Consider the following 17,628-nt stretch of genomic DNA (forward strand, 5'->3'; position numbering starts at 1 on the left):
TTGTCCAACTTTAGTTTCAACCGCGTCTATTCTGCCTTCCATAGCCTCAAATTTATTTTCTATTACGCAGGTAATTTCTCTTTTCATTTCGTCCTGACCTGCTTTCATCTCGTCTTTAAGGGATTTCATCTCTTCCTTAACGCATTCCTGGCCCAATTTCATTTCTTCCTTAACGGATATTTGACCAGCATCCATTTTCTCTTGTACAGCTTTTATATCTTCCTTAACGGAGTTGACGGCTCCTTCCATCTTTTCTTGGAAAGCAGCAAATGCAGTCATCATTTGCCAGAATTGTTCTTCCATCGCTCTTGTTATTGGCATTCAAATCCCACTTCTGACACCAAAAATTGTTGCGTGCGTACGGGTTCGTTATGAAATGAATGCACAAGTCCGATGCAAAATGAACAAAAATTTATTATTATCACAACAAAAAAATGCTTAAATTTTCTCAAATTATCATGCAGTATTACAATATCTCACAGTAGTTATCTTTTAACTACTCAAATGTACAATAGAACGTAATTCAAAACAGCTAAAGAACGCTAATCCGCGAATTCGCTATAATCAACAACGGCAGTTTTCTAAACAACAACAAACTAAGCAACTACTACAAACTGAGATGTTTTCCTCCTTTTATAAGATTTTAAAATCACGCGCTAGAATTTTCCAGTACTTTCTCGAAATCAAAAAGAGATATTTATTTATTTAACGCACGCGCTCTTGTATTTTTAATTTTTCCGGCTTAGCTTTCTTTTAATATTCGTCACGCGCTGCACTGCGCGAGAAATAAAACCATTTAATTTATAATTGAACTAACATTAGCTTTTTAAATACCAAATTCGTAACAATATTATTGATAATGGCACTCCGGAGGATAAGTATAAGTTATGGATTAACTTAAATACGCATCGCAATCAAATTCTAAATGGAAAGGTTACTGTTGCTCTTGATATTCTTGATGAAATTTGTAAACTCACTGAAGTCCTTAACTTAGGCATGAAAATGTTCAAAAATGTTGATGAACTTAATGAAAATTTTCCCATTGATAATGAATCTTCTGTTAGTAAACCAACTGATTCTCAAAATATGCAAAGCATAATACCTCCCGATAATATTCAGAAGGCTACTGCTGATAAACAGAAAGAGGAATGGATCTATCCCCCCCCCCAAAAAAAAAACCACAAACGCAATCTTAGCGAAGATAGCAATCATTCAACCACATCTGTTAAAAATAAATATTCCGCTTTCCCTAACGAAGACGATATGGATGTTCAAGTCATCAGTTCTCAGAACTCTCAAGATAGCGAAGGATTCGTTAAACCCAGAAAAACCGCTAATAGAATACCTCCTATAATCATTTCGGACGTAAACGATTGGAAAAAACTCCGCGATGAAATTAAAAAACTAACTTCTCAAATGGAATGCAACTTTAAAGGCACTGATATACACATCAAAGTTAAAAGTTCAGATGATTACAGATTAATCACTAAATTCTTAGATGATAAAACTATTCCGTATCACACATTTCCTCTGCCAACTGAAAAACCCATACGCGCTGTGATTAAAAAACTCCCAGCACACACTAAAACAGAAGACATCTTTGAAGCGTTAACTGAAAAAGGAATCACAGTTAAAGCTGTTAAGCAGTTCACCAAGAAAATTAATGGCGAAACTGTCAAAATGCCCACCTTTTTAGTGGAAGTAAAAAGAAGCATTGAAGGGGAAAATATTTATAAAATTACACATATCCTAGATTTAGGAATTAAAGTTGTTAGCTTCCAAACTACGCCAGGTCCGACACAGTGTCACAACTGTCAAAGGTACGGTCATAGTAAAACGCACTGCAAGCATAAAACGCGCTGCCTAAAATGCGGCCAAAATCATGCTACGTATACTTGTACTAAAGACAAAAAGCTACCTGGTACCTGTGCCCTTTGCGGAGGTCCGCATATAAGTTCTTATCGTGGGTGTGAAATGCACCCTGATAATATAAAAGAGAAATCAAGAGAAGAAAATCGTAATACCAGAAGAAATAACCCACCTCCACCTCCAAGGGACTTAGAAAATTTTCCGCCGCTTCCTACTCAAAATCAAACCCAAAATGTTGAAAATAATAACAACGAAAATAATACAAGTCAAACCAATCGGAACCCAGAAAGTTCAGGAGAAGCACAAAACTCCGCCCCCGGATTCATATTATGGCTAAAAAACTTATTCAACCAAGCCAAATTACTTTTCTAGAAATTTATGACAGCAAAATCACTAATTGACAAAATCCAAATCGGATTTGAAGCATTTGAACTCTTAAGCAATATGAACTATGAATTCTAATCCTTATATTAATGTTACTAGTTATCATATCACTGCCTCGAGTAGTTTAAATGTCGCATATTTTAACGCAAATGGTATAAAAAATAAAAATACCGAGATACTTAATTACATTAATCGTCAAGATATTGATATTTTTCTCGCTAACGAAACTCATCTCAGAGCATGTGACAAATTTATCGTCATGATATTGATATTTTTCTCGCTAACGAAACTCATCTCAGAGCATGTGACAAATTTAAAATACAAGGATTTAGAACTTATCGTTCTGACCGCTCTCATAATAGAGGAGGCGGGACTTTGATTCTTGTTAAAAATTATCTTCGCTCCACTCCATTTAGCCTCAGCGGCAATACCAGCATCGAACACACAGCTATCATTGTGCACTCTCGTACCAACGAACCAGTGGTTTTTATCTCTGCCTACAATCCACCAAGGAACACCATCAGTGGTCACGATCTCATCAGCTTTAGCAACATCGCTTTTCCGGTTGTCATAGCCGGCGACCTTAATGCCAAACATAATTCATGGAACTCAAGAATCAGGAACACTAATGGTAACATACTCTATAGTTTCGCACTAAATAACGATCTCAGAATTTATGGCCCTACTCACCCTACCTGTTACCACCATACAGGGCCCACCAGCGGCCGAGCGGTAAAGTCGCTGAACACTGGTAGTTCGGTCCGAGGTTCGAATCCCGCGAACGGGCTGGCTGCATGGGCGTTTTCGTGGTTTTCCCCATGTGTAACGTGTATACGAGCCAGTTTCCCTTAGAAAGTCCTCCACGAAAGGCATCCCTCCCCTTAGGCAGATAGCCCTAGTGTGCTTTGCCATAATTAAATACACCACACCACACCACCATACAGGTACAGCTGATGTTCTTGACATTGTCATTACGAAAAATATTCTTCAAATTCCATATCTTAAAGTCAATAATGAACTGAGTTCAGATCACCTTCCAGTCAATTTCACATTTTATGGATATGAAAGGTCACTTCCTCTCAAAAGCATCACTAACTGGACTAAATTTAAGGAAATTCTTGAAACACTACCTGCACATCCGGTTTTAGCTGATATTTCACACATCGAAGAACAAATCACTAAAATCAACAGAAGAATTAACACTGCTATTATCAATTCTACTACTTTTAAAGAATATCAGAAGCCCAAATTACCTGACTACTTAATTGATAAAATCAAAGACAAAAATAGGACTGCCTAGCAATGGAGAAGGACGGCTGATCCTACTATTAAAAACCAATTAAATAGAAAAATCCGTGAAATTAAAGAAGCTATTTCTGAATATAGGTCAAATTCTTGGGATGATCTCCTCGATTCCATGGACTTTAACCCAGGAACTGTCTGGAAAATTGCAAAAACACTCCGTAAAAATCAAGACTATAATATTGGTTCTATTAACACTAATTATGGCATCGCCTACTCTGAAAAAGATATTGCAGAAGCTCTTGCTCCCCATCTGGAAAATACTTTTACTAACAACAATTATTACATTGAGGAAATAGAAGAGGATGTTTATAATTTTAATATTCACCTCCCGGACCGCATTGCTAATGAGCATATTAATCCCACCTCACCTAATGAAACATCATCAAAAATCTAAAAGTCAGAAAAGCTCCGGGTTCCGACGGGATTTCAAATAAAATCCTAAATATTCTGCCCAAAAGCTACATTGTTCTAACTACTAATATCATAAATGCGTGTCTCAGGTTAAACTATTTTCCACAGCAGTGGAGACATGCAAATATTGTTACTTTCCTTAAACCGGGGAAAAATCCAAGAGAGCTTAACTCATATCGTCCAATTAGTCTGCTTCCTGGGCTGGGCAAAGTTTTCGAAAGGGTCATACAAACAAGACTTACAAAGCACCTTCAAGATAAAAATACCATAAATAGTGAACAATTCGGCTTCAGAACTGGACACAGTACTGTTCATCAACTGCTTAATGTAACAGAGTATATCGCTGATTCATTCGTTAAAAAGAATACAATTGCAAGTTGTTTTTTGGATTTAGAAAAAGCATTTGACAAGGTGTGGCATGATGGTTTAATTTACAAGCTACACCTTGCTCATCTGCCAATTAACTTCATTAAACTTCTAAAAAGTTATCTGAGAAACCGTACCTTTCAAGTAAAAATTAACAACACTTATTCTACGAATAAATATATCAAAAGCGGAATTCCACAAGGAAGTGTTCTTGGACCCAGTCTTTTTTGCATTTATACAAATGACATGCCCGTCCCACTTAATTCAAAAATAGTTAAGTTTGCTGATGATACAGCGATATTGACCAGATCAATGAAACCACAACTTGCTGTTGATAAGCTTGAAATTGCAGTGAATCACGTTGTGTATTACCTTAAATCATGGAGAGTCAGCATTAATCCCTCTAAAAGCAACATTCTACTTTTTCGCCGACATCGAAAATTCACCCCAGTTGAAGTGAACATTAAAATTAATAATCAAGAAGTTCCTGTGGTTAACAGCACTAAATATTTAGGTATCTATTTTGATTCACAATTGCTCTTTAAAGAACATTCCGAATATGCACTCAGAAAAGCGACTGTCGCAAAAATTGCTCTTCAACCCTTGATTGGCAGAAAATCCAAGTTAAATGTGAGAATTAAAAAGAAAATATATATTACACTTATTCGCCCGGGCTGCGGCGGCGTCTGGCGGCTTGGCTACTCGTGCTTTTTTCGTGCCTGGATTACTGTGATCGCCATGTGATTACAAGTTTTTCAGTGTGTTTTGCGAATCTACAACGTGTGATTTGTGAAATTCTGTTCACTCATCATGAGTGAAGGTGATAATTGTGTGAAAATTATGGAAAAGGCTGCTCGGCAAATTGTTAATTTCTCTGAGGATTACATCGATTACGGTAACTCGGTATTAGGTGGAAACTGGTGTGACATTCTTCATAAAGAGGATTTCGGACCTAGAGATTACATCGCCTGTGTGCAATTTCGTGACAAAATCAAAGCGGATATTAACTCACAAGGTCGATATTGTGCAAACAGCCTAAGGATTATGACGGATGATACCCAGAAACAGATTGTGGAAGAAAACTACAGAAAGACCAGAGCGATTGCCGAAGGACTTATTTCTGCATGCATAGGTAAGTGCCAGTTCTTTAGTAGTCTGGATCCTGGTTTTGTTAATCGATTTAAGGAAAATGTAATTAATAGGAATCGTAATTTATCTGATGTTTTGAATATGTGTAATGTTATTGATGCTTATAATACTACTAACAATGATAACAAACTTAAGCCCAAGGCTAGAAAAAACTCGGTCAAACGAGTTAAAAGATCAATAAATGATACTAGGGATTCTCTCGAAGAATACCTCCCGCCCTGTTAAATTAGTTAAAAACAATATTGATCTCCCTTTGGCCAATAAATTTGAAAACTGTCTTGTGCAAATAATGATGCTAATGAAAATGTACCAAATAATTGTAATGAAAATGAAGTTGAAATTATTGAAATGGACACGCAACAGGGTTCTGACAGTGTCATACCACCAGCTCTATCGCCAAAAATTCGGCCTATCATGGTTAAGCCTGATATAAAATTCAGCGACTTCATTAAGATATTAAAAACTGACAGCAAAGCTGACTTTGTAGGCAAAGTCAGTGGAGAATTCCTGAAAATCTTCCCGGCTACAGAAAATGACCACAGAATTGTTACGAGCTACCTGGACTCTAAAAAAGTGGATCACTATGTTATACTCACAAAGCATGACAGACCGATCAAGGTGGTAATCAGAGGGTTGCCAATCTACTGCCCAGTGGAAGAGATAAGCGAAGCGCTGCAAGACCAAGGATTCAAGGTTCGACGAGTCGCTCAAATGCACAGAATAAAAACCAGAATTCCTATGCCACTCTATCAGGCCCAAATTAACAATGTACCTGGTGTTGAGCAGGTGTATGACATTGTCAAGCTCCTGGGATTTTATGTTAAAGTGACTGCTTACCAATCAAACAGAAGTGTTGTGCAGTGTCACAACTGCCAACACTTCCATCATTCTTCAGATAACTGCAAATTTAAACCAAGAAGTGTAAAGTGTGCTGGGCCACACAAATCTGCCGAATGCTCTGCCAAAAGGCTTGATATTGTTAAATGCTGTAACTGCTTACAAACAGGGCATACTGCTAATTATAGGGGGTGCTCTAAGTTCCCCGTCAACAACACTATTAAAAACAAAAATGCAGGTGCCAAAGTTGGTTCTGATACCCTAAGCGCTCCCAAGCAGAGCGAAACCAATGTTCAAAATTCTCATGTGTCTAATGGTCGTACCTTTGCTGCGGCAGTTAAAAATGTTATTTTTGATAATTCTGAAAATGTTGTAAATAAGCCATCTACTAAGCCTCGTAAAAATGAAAATGTACAATCTCATGTTGATATTGCTAAAAATTGTAACCCCTCTGCTGAGGGAGGCTTTAGTGCCATTATGGAATTTTTAAGTTATTGAAAGAATTAAGCTGTGTTTTTAAAGGCCTCTCAGTAGGCAATGTTATTAGTAAAATTAGTGCCAGGCTGCCAGAGTTACAAGCAGCTAATAATGCCATTGACAAGCTATTTGTTGTCTTTAACATTTGTGAGGACATATTTGGCTCTAATAATGTAAATAATGAATAACTTGATGAATGATTGTGTACATATTTTTACATGGAATGCGAATGGACTATCCCGTAAAATTCATGTACTTCGGGATTTTGTAAATAAGTACGACCCCGATGTCTTCTTCCTACAGGAACACCGCCTTGGCCCTTCATCACCTATCTTTGTGCAGAATTATGCTGTACACAGATATAACAGACCAGCTACAGATCAGAACCCTCATGGCGGGGGCACAGCACTTCTTATTAAACGCTGCATTCCTCACAACCCTGTTCCAATTCCACGGCTTTCAGCTTTTGAGGCCTCAGCCACCTCACTCATAACAAGCAATAATATAACATACATTTTTGTCTCCACATACATTCCACCCACACGTAACCCTCAACTTGTCCACATGGACTTGCAGGTTTTACTCTCACTTGGCACACATGTTATTATTGGTGGAGACCTTAACGCTAGACATCGCGCATGGAACTGCTATAATTCAAATGACATAGGACATGTAGTTTTCAATTTGGCCAAATCGGCGAATCTACACATAGCAGCTCCCAAAACACCAACACGGTATACTGCCCGTTCTACTGGAATCTTGGATTTCTTCCTGCTCAAAAATACCAGCGTTCCGCTGGATATTTCTGTGCTCCACGAACTCTCTTCTGATCACAATCCGGTCAGACTGATTCTGAACGTCAGCAGCTATACTCCACCAGACACAAGTCTTTCGCACGGACTGGCGAGCCTTCGCCAAAACTCTAAACAACATGCACTACACAACCCCCACAGTACAATCGAGGGATGACATTGATAGTTTAATCAAGATTTTTACCGATGATATCACTCATGCTTACTCTGCAGCCAGAAAGCCTGTGCCGAAGGGGCGCACTTACAGAAGCCAAGAGCTCAGACTACTCATCAGACAACGCAACGCTGCCAGACGTCAGTTCCAGAGGTCCCGCAACCGAGAGGACAAACAAAGATTCAACAGACTCTGCGGAGAGGTCAGATCTCTACTCAATACACAGGCACAACTCAGCTGGACCAGGTACCTTCAAAACCTCTCCACAGACGATAACTCGCTATGGAGAGCCATCAAAAGGTATACGAAATGCCACAACAACATTCCGCCCCTTAAAGGTCCTCAAGGGATCCATTACACCGAAATTGAGAAAGCAGAACTTTTAGCGCAGCTGGAATCTCAGTTTCGCACTAACAACATTCATGACTCCACCACTGAAAGCACTGTTCAATACTTTCATTCCACTTTCTCTATAAGCCCACGCACTGACAACATTATTCCAACCTTACCTTCAGAAGTCCTAGCTATTATCAAGAAACTCAAAAACAGGAAGAGCCCTGGCATTGATAACATCACAAACATCATGCTTAAGAAGCTGCCAGTCAAAGTCATCTTCATTCTCACCAAGATCTGTAACATCATCCTGGAATGGCAATACTTTCCTGAGTGTTGGAAAAAGGCTAAAATAGTCCCTATACTAAAGCCTAAAAAACCACCAAACAAACCAGAATCATACAGGCCTATAAGCTTGCTTTCGTCCATCAGCAAAGTGTTCGAAGCAGTCCTGCTCAAAAGAATCAACGCACACCTGGAGGACAACAACATTCTGATTCCCCATCAGTTCGGCTTCAGGAAGCAACTCTCCACGGCAAATCAGCTCTACAGGGTTGTTGAGACCATCGCTGAAGGAATGGCTAACAAGAGGATCACTGGTGGAATTTTTCTTGATATAGCAAAGGCTTTTGATAGAGTCTGGTTGGAAGCACTCACATACAAGTTACATGTTCTGGGTTTCCCAGAATACATCATTAACATCACCAATTCCTACCTAACAGGTAGATACTTTGTCGTTCATGTAGCAGGCACAAACTCAACTTTCCACCCCATCCATGCAGGGGTCCCTCAGGGGTCCTTGCTTGGACCTACATATTTTAACATTTACGTGAACGACATTCCCACCACACATGACACAACATTAGCTATGTATGCGGACGACACTGCGATCCTGGCACAAAGTGCATTTATTGGTCCAGCAATACAACGACTACAGAATCACATCCATGCACTAGAGACCTGGCTCACCCAGTGGAAGATTGCAGTTAATGTCGACAAAACCAAGGCCATCCTGTTCACTAGGAAAACCAAGATCAAGAAAAATCTCCAGTTCTTTGGTACCACCATTCCCTGGGCCAAGCAAGTCCTATATCTTGGGGTGATCCTCAACAATACTCTCACATGGTCCCCACACATTACTTCTATTATCCAAAGGTTCCGGGTTCGTAAAGCGCAACTCAACCCCTTAATTGCTCGGAACAGAGTGTAATCTATAGACAACAAGTTACTTATTTACAAGTCCATTCTCAGACCATTACTCTGTTATGCCAGCCTTATCTGGGCCCACACACGCAAAACTAACAGAGGCAGGCTGCAGGCTTGTCAGAATATTGTTCTAAGGCAAATTACCAACGCAGAATGGTATATCAGGAATAATAGAATACATGAAGAGCTGGGCATGATGCAGCTCAGATCATTCTACTACAGGCTGGCCAAAAGATTTCACAGTAGGCAGCAAATTATTGACAATCCCTGCATCAAAATCTGTGAATATGATTATAACGATCTTGCGAATATTGATCGTCCCCTTGCTCAGCTCAATGTGTACATTATGTAATTTATTCCTGCTTTGTGTATACTCTTTCTCACCCTTTTACCTGCCTCTGATGTCATGTATGTTCTTATTTTTATTATCTTCTAATGTTTCATTAATTATTGCTCATATATTTTTTGAATCATGTATCATGTACTTAATGGATCCAGATTATTGACTTACTCACTTACCATGTAACTTTGTAGTCACGGCTCGACAGCTTTCCTGGGCTTCCACCATAACAGCAATTTACCCTCTAAAGACCTAAAAATTTATATAAAAAATATATATATATATTGGTAATTACTTATATTGAATGGTTAACTGTAAATATAATATTAAATGGAACCAGACATATTCTACAAGGGGTAAGGCCTCTGGCCTAGGCACCCTGGTGTTGCAAACACCGCTCTACTGGGTAATACTTATTCGCCCGATACTTCTGTACGCTATCCCTGTTTGGGCCACCGTTTATAAAACCTACAGAAGAAGACTACAAATTTTTCAAAATAAAATTCTACGCGATATCATCAATGCGCCGTGGTTTGTCAGAAACTTACAGATTCATAAAGAATTGAAGATCCGGCCCATTCCTGATGAGATACTCACTACAAGCCACAGTTTCTTTCAAAAAATAGCTAACTCAAGATATGACCATATAAGGGAGCTAATTAATTATGATTCTATCCTGGAATGTGCTGCAAAGCACCTTCCATTATGTGAAGTGGTGAATTGTGAATAGTGTATATAAAAAATTATATTACATGAGATTGTATAATATCCCGCAGCATCGGACTTTGGATTAAAGCTCACTTATTCTTCGTATTTTCAACTACCTCAAATGAACATTGCGACATCCTAATGGATAATGGCATTGCTCTTTGGTAGCTTTTTATATTTTTCAAGTTCAATTTGTTTTCTACTACTTATGATTGACTTTGCGACACCCACATAGGTAATAGCTTAGCTCATAGGTATCTGCTTTTATGTACATATTGTGTATATACAGAAATTCACCACTTCGCGTTTTGAGAACAGCTACAGAGTACAAGACTAAAACCACTGTGTTCTTGGTTCATCAAGTGTTCTTTTGCTGTTTCATTGTGTATACATTTAATTTACTATGCTTTACAAGTATTGTGTGTCTTCAAGTGTGAATTCTTCATTTTCACTTTATAATTTGACTGTGCTTACCTGCAAGTACTGTTTTCTTTTTCCACCGGAATGTGAACTTTCAAGAAGCATTGGCCGAGGTCAGTTTACGGGAGGGTGACTCCTGTCGTAACTGCCGCCGACCTACGACGTTTCAAGCCACACCCACTGGGTAGAACTCATTGCAATTCAGCCTGTAAGTGCCTTTTGATTTAATTTATGAAATTCAAAGTATTAGTGATTTAATTATGATTGTTCATGACTAGCTTACTACATAACTTAATATATTTTCATATTTTGTTGCCAGCTCTAACAGTTTTCCCAGATGTACTTCTAAATTTCATTGTGTACTCATGTACTATTCTAGCTCCGCCTATAGAGGCGCGGCGGTTACCGCCTTATTCTCATTTTTCCAAGCCTTAGGGCAATACCATGACAGGCAGTTAAAGCTAAATGCTGTCTAAATCAGATAACTGAACTGAACTAATTTTTATCGGCAGATGTTGCCAAGTAGTCGTCATAGTAGGTAAGTACCCTTTTTTGCTGTAGCAACCGCTGGTATTGAGTCGGCAATCAACCGAGATATCTCGCCATAATCTGGTTGCGTATTTTTGTACCTTGTCACCGTGATCGTATATTAGTATAGTATTGTACAGAAGTATTGCTGCATTTCTGATGTCACTGCGTTTTCTTATATTATTCATTTTTGTTCAGGTTCTCGAGTTCGCATTATTTATTTAAAAATATATTCCCCTTTTTTTTATAAGTCCAAAGGGGCAGTTCGCCCTAAAGGACTATTAATTTCGTTTTGGCAATTTGTGTCGAAACTTTTAAAAGGCTGTATCACTTTTCAAATCGTTCGCACCATATGTTATCGCACTGTCTTATATTTAAAGAAATTAAATATTGAAGAATCCGCCTAAATGTATGCATGTTTCTCGCATTGTGATAAAACAACGGTAAAAGCCATCGAAATTTGAATAACGTAATCTTCCGCAGAATGTGGAAACCCTAATTTGAATTTGAAATTTGTTTCATTATCGATTTCGTATGTTGTAACACTTCAACGAATTTTGGATTAAACTAAGCAAGTAATGGCAACACCGTATGAAAAAAAAAATTATCTCTAGTGCGCGAGACTGTATATCGGAAATTGTAAAGATATACTCATTTTCCTAATTTGAATTTGAAATTTGTTTCATTATCGATTTCGTATGTTGTAACACTTCAACGAATTTTGGATTAAAAAACTAAGCGATTAAACTAAGCAAGTAATGGCAACACTGTACGAAAAAAAAAATTATCACCAGCGCACGAGACTGTATATTGGAAATTGTAAAGATATACTCATTTTAAAATTAATTTGCGATATTGCGGTTGAACTGAATTTTATAGTTTGAGTACGTAGAACATGATATTTAATAAATAAAGGTGATACACAAAACTTTAAAAAACGCCCCTTTGGACGTAATTTAAAATCTGAAACCTTTCATTTTTTTTTTTTTTTTGTGAATATGACGTTAACAAGCTTTAATTTACCAAGTAATGAGGTAGATGCCCTATCGTTTTTTCAAGAAAGAGGTCTTTTGCCTGACAAACAAGTTTGCGAAAATAGCCACAACATGAAACTTCATGTTAACAACGAAACCATTTGTAGGTGCAATATTAAAAACTGCAGGAAGAAGGGTCTTTGTGTCGGACTTTGGCTCAGCAGTTCCAGAATATCGTTCGTCATTGCTATTATATATATGTATTCTAGGGCAGACGAGTTGACGTCCATGAAATGGTGTAATCAATAGCTTAATTTGAGTGAAAGTGCTGCAGTTGAGACTGGAATAGTTGCATGCGATAATAATCTCAATATATAATAAAAGGATGAGTCTGTCTCTCTCTCTCTGTGTTTCGTTCGTAAACTAATAAACCCAGGGCTCCGAAATTTGGTCCATAGGTCCATCTAGACAAGAGCCAGTGCACCTCGAAGCCTCAAATTTTTTAAAAATTTTAACAATGGCATACAGCCATTGTTGCCGATATACCACTGTTGTCACTCGGAAAAATGAGAGCGATAATTCTGTGCAGTTTTTAAATTTAATGTTTCTCTTGGATACTGGACATTTGTTTTCCGGTACATTGAAAAGCCAGACGAAGGCTGACCGCTTAGCGTCTAGTAATAAGAATAGTTAAAAGATTTAGGAAATGACAGTTGCATTTCAAACCGTACCATGCGCAGTTCCTGCAATAATTAAAGCCGGAGGATTAAACCCGTCAACCAGATTTTTGCACCAGTACTGGAGGACAAAGATTTTGCCACCAAGATGATATTCAGCGATGAAGTAACGTTCCACTTATCTGGTAAACTTGGTGATAGAGTGAAAAATACTTGGTGAGTTTGTGGTTCATTTTATATATTTTTCCTGTGCATATCCGTAATACTTTTGAAAATATAGCCTTTTCTAAATGAATGAATAATTTATGCTAACCCTGTATATTGTATTTTTACATTTGCTTTCACGAGTTTTGCGAAAATATAGCTGAGATATAGGCGCATATCTAAAATCGCCAAGTATGGATGGGGACTGCTATAACATAAAAGTACCAATTTAATAAGAGCTCTTTCGTAAAAATTCGCAGAAGATGTGCGTCAACGAAACCGATGGATTTAATATTAAATATTATTTGATATAAAATTTCATTAAATCGTTGCACTCTTTGAATGGACATCTTAATTCTAGCATACCCCTCTGATATCCTCTTACTGGAGTTCCTCCAAGTAGTGCCCACCAGCGGCCGAGCGGTAAAATCGTTGAACACTGGTAGTTTGGTCCGAGGTTTGAATCCCATGAACGGGCTGGCTGCTTGGGCGTTTTCGTGAGTTTCCCCATGCGTAAAGTGTATACGAGCCAGTTTCCCTTAGAACATCCTCCACGAAGGCATCCCTTCCGTTAGGCAGATAGCCGTAGTGTGCTTGCCGTATTCTCAATACACCAATCCTCCAAGTGGTAGAGTGACCTGGGTTCATATACTAAAAAACTTCAGTTTGGTTGAGAGTTTCCTTGGTTTCCCCATGTGTAATATGGATATGAGCCATTTTTTGTTAGAACATCCTCCACGAAGGCATCTTTTCTACTAAATAGATAACCTTTGAGTGCTTTGCTATGATTTAAATAATCCAATCCTTCTCGGAACTAACAATTATTAGTGATGACACAGGATGAAGAATTAATTAGGTATTAACGCAACCGCCTTATCAGAAGTCACCAAATTTTCAGAATGTGCCAAACTCTGGAGTTGATGAGCCTAATAATTCTTCAGTTTTAATGAGCAATTCCGTACGCCTTCCTTCTGTTTCAAGTTGCAACGATTTTTATTTAAAGCCCGGCGCCAGAGGCGATGCAATCCATTGTGGTGTACTTAGGAAAGGCAAAAATTTTGAATTTAGAGAAACATCCAAATTTAGGGATGGGGAACTTTCTAGAATGTAGAAAAAACACTGAGTATCAGAATTCCGGTGCGGCAAAATTTTTAGAATTTGGTAAGACGCATGGGCATTTTCGTTGCTTTCCCCAAGTGTTACATGGATAGGAGCAAGTTTCCGTTAGAAAGTCCTCCATGAAGGCATCCATCTTCTTAGGCAGATACCCCTAACATGCTTTGCCATAATCAAATGAACCAAATCACACCAAACTCTAGATGGAATTCAAATAAGCTTTCTCATAATTCAGTAATGCATTAAGTCTAATCTGTTCAAAAAATATTTAGTCGGCATTCTTCTTAAAATCACAATATATAAGTAACTCGAAAATCCCCCTAATATGCACAAAATAAAATTAAGTAATCAGTTTACTGAGAAAATAATCAGATAAATGTATTTTGCATAAAAAAACTTCAAATGTTTTTAATAGTTATATGGTAAAATCAGAACGTTCTCGACTAATAGAACGTTCTAAAACAAACTGCATTCCTTTTCTTTCACTTTCAGTATTTGAAGACAGGTTTTTCAGTGGTGGTTCAAATGCATTGTTTCCTTTGGAAACTCACGTAACTTCGTTTTTCTGCGTTGTGACAAGATTACTTAATAGTTAATTTTTATGTATTACATAAGCTAATATGAACTAGTTATTTAAAAATTTAATTTGCATCATTTGCAATGAAATTATGACATAAATCAGTATTGTTTAAATATTTTTCCCCTCCACTGTAACTAATTAAGGGGAATGATGCTTTATTGTTGGAATTTTAGGTCATACGATAAGGTTCAGAATAGGATGCTGATATTTCTTTGCAGGTGTCATGAATAATTCTTCCAGAGAAGCATGTAATAAAGCGAGCGAAAATCACGGAAAAAATTATTTCTCCCAAATGTTTTAAACTAAAGCCAAAGTTCTGTACTTTAACGTGACAAGTATGTGAAACGGTAACTATCAAATATTCAAAATTCTATTTAAGTGCAAATGTTTTTGGTATTTTATTTCAAATCAGCATTTTAGTTGAGGAAATGTGAAGCTTGAACTTTATTTTATACTTAACTTTAACCTTCAAAATTTACCTTTGAAGGCACAGCTGAATATTGGTAGTTCAATTTGGAATCGGGTTTTGGCGGGCTGGTGTATGAGCACTGTCATGTTTTCTCTCGTGTGCATATAAATAATAAATATTTGCCAAGGGATTGAGGTGGTTATACAGTAACTACTTCTGGGTGAGGTTCGCTGTATCCTTAGCGTCATTGTCCTGTTGAAGTACGAATGATGTTCTTAAGCCAAGATTTTGAGCACTGAAATTCAAGTTATAGCTCAGTATGTAAGTGTACATGGTGTCATAATATTACCAATGAAGCATAGGTTACCAAGTCCGTTTGCTGCCATGCAGCCCCAAACGACGACGTTTTCTCCACCATGTTTCACAGTCGGAGTTACATGCTGAATTCCAGCTCGGATTTTGGCTTTCTCCTCACATATTGTTGTCCATCAGTCCCGAAAATGTTAAACTTCGATTCGTAGGAGAAAATAACCATGTTCCAAAGCTCGTCTGATAAATTAACTTAGGATTTTGCAAAATATAATCTCTCTGTCCTGTTTATTTTTGAAATGAAAGGTTTCTTTCTAGCTGCCCTTCCATAATAACTCCCCTCAGGTATAATATTCCGTAGAGTCTTCACATTGAACATTTTACGCGAAGTATTAGCAAAAGCTTTGGCTAACTGGGATGCACTTATTTGAAGGTTTTTCCTAACCTCTTTGAAAATGCCCGTTTTCCCTTGCAGAAAATATTCGAGGCCGTCCACTTCTAATCTTATTTTCCGTCGATCCTGTCTCGTTGAATATTTTTACAACACTTTTAGAAGTAAATAGACTTTCAGTTGCATTCCTATAGCACGATAAGTTAAACCCTCATTTCGGAGCTGAATAATCATGTTTTTAGCATTAACATCCAACTCCTTCGAAGCCATTTTATCACAGTATTAGTCAAATAACGTTTTAAAAGTTTTGAAGTAGCACTCCAGGCTTTATACTAACAGGGTGTCTTGCTAGTCTAAACACGTGAGCTCAACATAGCAAAATTTGTGTAAAAGCCATATTAAAATGAAAGTTTCATTACCTCCTGTGTTTATTATGACCAGTTAAAATTGTGAAGCATTTCCTTTGCTACCTAATATGATCAATTATAGGATATTGCCAATGCTTTCTTAATCCACTGTAGCTCCTTAAAGTGCTTTACCCTACGTGGAAACGCAAAACGAGCTCTAAATTTTCTCCCTAAACGCTTTGAGAGGGAACTTAATAGAACAAATAGTTTCCCTTTACACTTCCATGCGTTAATCATTTACGTATGTTCACGTACATCGTACAAATCTTAATCCTAGAGAATGCAACCTTCTTCACTTTAAACACTGTCAATAGTTTGTGTCATTGATCAGCGCCGAATTTATCAATAGTTTGTCTCACTGATCCCCAGCATGTTTGAATGCGTATTATATACATAGAGAACTCATCTAAACACGATATGTATGAGCATATACGCTTTCAAACGTGCATTATACATATCGCGTCATAAGCGTTTTACGTTATGATGCACATTACACGTACAACGTATTATACATATACCGCGATATTATACATGTTATACTTAAAATGCGATATGTTACATATCGAGTTTATACGTCACTATATATGCATTTAAATGCCATATATATACACGTGTAATGCTTATCATGTACATCACGTTTTCTGTAATTAAATTCTGCGACTGCGGGAATCTTTAGTGGGTTTAAATTCTGCTTCTAGATGAAATTTTATTGTGCCCCCGTGTTTGTGTTCTCTTTGCAACGTTTTCTGTAAGTATGGATTTAGCAATATTGATGTTTGAGTCTGTGGGAATATACGATCTCCAAATTATTATACAATGGAATATCAATTAACAAAACAATGCCATATTTAATTTCCCTTGGCTAATGTCGAGTTTTGTAATTCAAATTTGTAAAATTATGAATCTACTTTCTGCATTGTGAAACGATATTTGCTAGCATGCTTAAAGATGTGGGGTATGGTTTAGTTTAATATAGCAAATCATATTAAAGGGAGGGATGCCTTCGTGGAGGACTTTCTAAGGAAAACTGGTTCGTATACACGTTGCACATGGGGGGGGGGAACCACCCATGCCGCACGAACAGTGTACATTTACAAATATCTATGCCTTTTTCAAGATTCGATGCCGGGCCTTTTGGTACGGCAGCCAATGTCATCTTACTACTATCTGGGTTCGGCAGCTGGTTTACCGTGGTACCTCTAAACCGTTATACATCATTACTCCACTCCTCCTTGGGGTATAGCAAACAAAATTTCTCAGTA

The sequence above is a fragment of the Stegodyphus dumicola genome, chromosome 9 (assembly GCF_044657685.1).
Source record: "Stegodyphus dumicola isolate Sdum_Otavi_A_Nest chromosome 9, ASM4465768v1".
Classification (NCBI taxonomy): domain Eukaryota; kingdom Metazoa; phylum Arthropoda; class Arachnida; order Araneae; family Eresidae; genus Stegodyphus; species Stegodyphus dumicola.